Genomic DNA, 6,406 nt, shown 5'->3' with positions numbered 1-6,406 from the left:
GCAGGAAGTCCCCATAAGCCTCTGGGGGACTACTACACTTGAGGATCTCTCCATCCAGGTCCACAGGCACCCCCATTGCCCTGAGTGCTAAACCCACATCTCCCCCTACTCTGTGGCCAGCTCCATGTGTGCACTCCTGAGTGTGGCAGTGAAAGCAGATTGGGTAATTAGAGCACTCTCAGGAAAATGGACTACTGTCTGGGTGAAGGAAAAACCACAAACTGGAGTATAGTGCCACCTCCTGGAAAACAAAAGAGAGATTCCTGCAGCAAGCCTGGTGAGTTATAGGAAGAGAAAACATAAAGGGTAAGAATTTGTCCACAAGAATTTGTCCAAAATGAATGGAACAGGTTTACCCATAATAAGCCTAGGAAACCCCAGAGAAGCAACACACAAGAAGAGTGCCCCATCTGAAGATAACCAAGAAAGATACTTCAAATGTGAAAGCAACGATGCAGAAATAAGAGGAACTTTAAAAATCTAGAAAGTGTATCATTACCAAAAGTTATCAGTAATTCTCTAACAGAGTCCAAAGACAAAGAATTCTGCAATCTAGCTAATAAAAATTATTAGCTGATTGAAGAAACTCAACAAGGTATAAGAAAACTCAGAAATACAGCTCAATACGATTAGGGAAAAGATACATGAACAAAACGAATTCTTTTTTATAATATTTTTTATTATATTATTCTTTACAAAGGATATTTTGAAAGAAACATTAAGAAAAACAAGAATTCTGAAGCTGGAGATTTCAAAGAATGAGATGAAGAATGCAGTAGAGAGCCTCTGAGGTAGAGCAAAGCAGATGGAAGATAGGATAAGTGACTTGGGAGTAGAAATTGTGAAATAACACACTTACAAGACAAAAAAGAGAAAAGAATAAGAAAGGGGGGAGCCTGAATGACCAATGGACTCAATAAAAAAGGTAAACATTTGAATAATTGGGATTCCAGAAGGAGAAGAGAGGGAGAAGGAAACAGAACATTTATTTTAAAAAATTATAGCTGAAAACTTTCCAAGCCTGGGGAAAGAGTTAAACATCCACATTCAAAAAGCTAATAGGTCAAAGACACTCTCTAAGACATTATAAAGAAATTATCAAAACTCAAAGATAAAGAAAGAATACTAACTGCAGCTAGGGGGGAAATGTATAACATACAAAGGAATCCCCATTAGGATAACAGCAAATTTCTAAGCAGAAACCCTATATGCCAGGAGAGTGTGGGATAACAGTAAAGTACTGAAGGATAAAAATTTCCCATCTAGAATACTCTATCCAACAAAGTTACCCTTCAAATATGAAGGAAAAATAAAGACTTTCCCAGACAAACAAAAGCTGAGGAAATTCATCACCACTACACTTTTATAGCATACAGGTTAAAAGAAAAGCTTATAGGTTATAATATAAAGATTAAAGGAAAATAATTTAAAAAATAACTATAGCACTATTGTGACATTTGTTGACAAATACACAGCACAGAAAAAGGGTAAATTGTGACATCAAAGATACAAAAGGGGAGGAGTAAAAGGATGGAGACTTTTTGGTGACTGAAGAAAAGTTGCTATCAGCATAAAATGGACTATTTTATCTACAAGACATTTTGTGTAAACCTCATAGTAACCACAAGGCAAAAACTAAAGCAGATTAATGAAATATTTTTTAAGAGGGGAAATGGAGTATACCACCATGGAAAACCACCAATTTACAAAGATAAGCATAAACAGAGGGGGGAAAATGGAAATTAAAAAAAAAAAACAGGAAAGCAATCAATGAAATTACAGTAGTAAGTTCTTACATATCAATAATCACTCTAAATGTAAATGGATTGAATTCACCAATCAGAAGGCACAGAGTGGCTGGATGGGTAAAAAACAAACAAATAAAAAATAAGAATGACTATATGCTGCCTATAAGAGACTCATTTTAGCTTTAAAGACACATATAGACTCAAAATGAAAGGATGGAAGTAGATATTCCATGCAAGTGGAAACCAAAGAAAATGGGGATAACCATACTTATATCAGATAAAATAGACTTTAAATCCAAAATGTTAATGAGAAACAATGAAGACCACTCTATAATAATAAAGGGGTCAATTTATCAAGAAGATATAATAATTATAAATATATTTATGCATCCAACATTGGAAGATTTAAATATATTAGGCAAATACTAACAGATCTGAAGGGGAAAATAAACAACAGTACAATAACAATAGGGGACCTTAATAACCCACTTTCAGCAGTGGATAGAATGGAAAATAAAGAAGCAAACATTGGACTTGAACCATACTAGACCAAAAGGACTCAACAGACATATATAGAACATTCTATCCAACAGCAGCATGTTGCACATTCTTCTCAAGCACACATGGAACATTCCCCAGGATATATCATATGACAAGGCACAAAATAAGTCTTAACACATTTAAGAAGATTGAAATCACATCAACTATCTTTTTCTGATCACAGTTATGAAATCAGAAATCGACAAAAAGAGGAAAGCTGGAAAATTTACAAATATGGGGAAACTAAACAATACACTTTTGAACAACCAAAGAATTAAAGAAGACATAAAGAGGGAAATTTTAAAAATCTGGAAACAATTGAAAATGGAAACACAATATACTAAAATTTATGGGATGGTGTAAAAGTTTAAAAGTTTATAGCAATAAATAAATATATTAAGAAATTAGAAAGATCTCAAATAAACAACCTAACTACACCTCAGGGAACTAGAAAAAGAAGAACATATCAAGTTCAGAGTTAGCAGACGATGATAAAGTTAAAAGAAATAATGAAGATCAAAGAGGAAATAAATGAAATATAGATCAGAAAAACAATAGAAAGCATCAATAAAACTAGGAGCTGGTTTTTCAAAAAGATAAAATTGACCAACCTTTAGCTAGACTAAGAAAAAATTAGAGAAGACTCAAAGAAATAAAATTAAAAGTGAAAGAGAAGTCATTGCAGTTGATACTACCAAAATACATAGGATCATAGGGGACCACTATGAACAATGCCAACAAGTCAGATAATCTAAAAGAAATGCGTAGTTTCTAGAAATGCACAACCTGAACTAGAAAGAAATAAAAAATGTGAATAGATCAATAATGAGTAAGAAGATTAAATCAGTAATCCAAAACTTTCTAACACAGAAAACTCCAGAAGCAGATGCATTCACTGAACTCTACCAAATATTTAAAGGAAAATGAACATTAATCCTTCTTAAACTCTTCCAAAGAGATTAAAGATGGAGGAACGCTTACAAACTCATTCTATGAAGCCAGCATTATTCTGCTCTCAAAGCCAGATAAAGACACCACAAGAAAAGAAAATGATAGACCAATATCCCTGATGAATATAGATGAAAAATTCTCAACAAAATATTAGCAAATCAAATTTGAGAACATATTACAAGGATTAAATGCCATGATCGATTGGGATTTACCCTTGGGATGCAAGGATAGCTCAACATATGCAAAGCAGTAAATATGATACACCACATAGATAGAATGAAAGAACAAAATAATATGATCATCTCAATGGATATAAAAAAAGGCATCTGACAAAATACAACATCCTTTCTACATAAAAATCTTCAAGAGATTGGGTATAGAAAACTCAACATAATAAAGGCCATATATGACAAACCCACAGCTAACATTACTCTCAATGGTGAAAACTTGAAAGCTTTTCCTCTAAGATCAGAGATAAGAGAAGAGTACTCACCCTTGCTGTTCTTATTTAATATAATACTGGAAGTCCTAGCTGGAACAATTAGGTAAGACAAAGAAAGAAAATGCATTCAAATTAAATAGGAAGTAAAACGGCCATTATTCTGACAACATGGCAACATTAAACAGGCAACATAGCATCATTAAAATCATATCTCTCAATAATCACTCTCAATGTAAATGGCCTAAATGCTCCCATAATGCCACAGGGTTGCAGATCAGATAAAAAGACATGACCCATCCATATGCTGTCTACAAGAGACTCATATTGAGCCTAAAGATACATCCAGACTGAAAGTGAAGGGATGGAAAACCATTTTTCATGCCAATGGACCTCAAAAGAAAGCTGCGGTAACAATTCTCATATCAGGCAGATTAGATTATAAACTAAAGACTGTAGTTAGAGATACAGAAGGACACTATATTATTCTTAAAGGATGTATCCAACAAATGGATATGACAATTATAAATATCTATGCCCCCAACAGGGGAGCAGCTAGATACACAAGCCAACTGTTAACCAGAATAAAGAGACATATAGATAATAATACGTTAATAGTAGGGGACCTGAACACTCCGCTCTCAGCGATAGACAGATCGCCTAAGCAGAAAATCAACAAAGAAACAAGAGCTTTGAAGACATACTGGACCAGATGGACCTCATAGATACACTACACCCCAGAACAACAGAATAGCCATTCTTTTTGAATGCACACAGAACTTTCTCCAGAATAGACCATATATTGGGTCACAAAACAGGTGTCAACTGATACCAAAAGACTGAGATTAATCTCAGACCACAATGCTTTGAAACTGGAACTCAGACACAAAGAAAAATTTGGAAGAAACTCAAACACTTGGAAACTAACAACCATCCTGCTCAAGAATGATTGTGTAAACCAGGAAATTAAAAATCAGATTAAGCAATTTTTGGAGACCAATGAGAATGAAAACACATCAGTCCAAAACCTATGGGACACTGCAAAGACAGCCCTAAGGGGGAAATACATGGCCATCCAAGCCTCACTCAAAAGAATAGAAAAACCTAAAATGCAGTTTTTATATTCTCACCTCAAGAAGCTGGAGCTGGAACAGAAGAACGGGCCTAACCCATGCATGAGAAGGCAGTTGATCAAGATTAGAGCAGAGATCAATGAATTAGAAACCAGGAGCACAGTAGAGCAGATCAACAGAACTAGAAGCTGGTTTTTTGAAAGAATAAATAAGATCGATAAGCCACTGGTCAGACTTATTCAAACGAATAGAAAAAGGACGCAAATTAATAAAATTATGAATGAAAGGGGAGAGATCACGACCAACACCAACGAAATAGGAGGATCATTAGAAACTTTTATCAACAACTTTATGCCAGTAAATTAAACAAACTGGAAGAAATGGATGCCTTCCTGGATACCTATAAACTACCAAGACTGAAACAGGAAGAAATTGATAATTTAAACAGACCAATTAATCATAAAGAGATTGAAACAGTGATCAAAAACCTACCCAAACACAAGAGTCCAGGACCTGACAGATTCCCCAGGGAATTCTACCAAACATTCAAAGAAGAAATAACATTTATTTTCCTGAAGCTGTTTCAAGAAATAGAAACCAAAGGAAAACTACCAAACTCATTCTATGAGGCCAGTATTACCTTGATCCCCAAACCAGGTGAAGACCCCATCAAAAAGGAGAATTACAGACCAATATCCCTGATGAATATGGATGCCAAAATTCTCAACAAGATCCTAGCTAATAGGATCCAACAGTACATTAAAAGGATTATCCATCATGACCAAGTGGGATTCATCCCTGTAATGCAAGGGTTGTTCAACATTCACGAATCAAGCAGTGTGATAGATCACATCAACAAGAAATGAGTCAAGAACCATATGATCCTCTCAATTGATGCAGAAAAAGCATTTGTCAAAATACAGCATCCTTTCCTGATTAAAACCATTCAGAGTGTAGTGATAGAGGGTACATTCCTCAATTTCACAAAAACCGTCTATGAAAAGCCTACAGCGAATATCATTCTCAATGGGGAAAAGCTGAACACCTTTTCCTTAAGATCAGGAACACGACGAGGATGCCCACTCTTGCCATTATTAAACATAGTACTTGAAGTCCTTGCAACAGCAATCAGACAACAAAAAGGGATAAAATGTATTCAAATCAGCAAAGAAGTCAAATATCTCTCTTCACAGATGACATGATATTCTATATGGAAAACCCAAAGACTCCACCTCCAAATTACTAGAACTTATAGAGCAATTCAGTAATCAATGCTCAGAAATCAGTTGCATTTCTTTACATGAACAATGAGACTAAAGCAAGAGAAACTAGGGGATCGCTTCCATTTACAATAGCACCACAAATCATACGATATCTTGGAATTAACTTAACCAGAGAGGTAAAGGATCTATATTCTAGAAACTACAAATCAATCTTGAAAGACATGGAAAAAGACAAAAAAGATGGAAAAATATTCCATGCTCATGGATCGGAAGAATTAACATAGTTAAAATGTTCATGCTACCCAGAGCAATCTACACTTTCAATGCTATCCTGATCAAAATAGCAATGACATTTTTCAAAGAACTGGAACAAACAGCCCTTTAATTTGTGTGGAACCAGAAAAGGCCCCGAATCGCCAAGGAATTGTTGAA

Source organism: Ursus maritimus, unplaced genomic scaffold (genome assembly GCF_017311325.1).
Source record: "Ursus maritimus isolate PB19 unplaced genomic scaffold, ASM1731132v1 scaffold_10, whole genome shotgun sequence".
NCBI classification, from domain to species: Eukaryota; Metazoa; Chordata; class Mammalia; order Carnivora; family Ursidae; genus Ursus; species Ursus maritimus.
The sequence above is the reverse complement of the archived record's forward strand: the minus strand, read 5'-3'. Positions refer to the sequence as shown.